This window comes from Pediculus humanus, genomic scaffold, assembly GCF_000006295.1.
Source record: "Pediculus humanus corporis 1103172107737 genomic scaffold, whole genome shotgun sequence".
Taxonomy (NCBI): domain Eukaryota; kingdom Metazoa; phylum Arthropoda; class Insecta; order Psocodea; family Pediculidae; genus Pediculus; species Pediculus humanus.
This window is the reverse complement of record NW_002987340.1, coordinates 7,023-7,239: the sequence shown is the minus strand read 5'-3', so window position 1 is coordinate 7,239 and position 217 is coordinate 7,023.

Here is a 217-nt window from a genome sequence, read left to right as displayed (position 1 = left end):
TTTTTACAAGCCCTTTTCCCCCCCTATCCCCCCTCACTCCCTTCTGGAATGTTCGCTTTAGTTTTCTACCTTTTACCTTTTTTCCCTCAAACAAATTTTTTATGTTTAACTTTTAATTAAATTTTTTTTTTTTTTTTTAGCCTTTAACGAATAAAACTTTTGTTTTAACGAAACATTTACATCATCGATATATTAATTAATTAATTAATTAGTAATT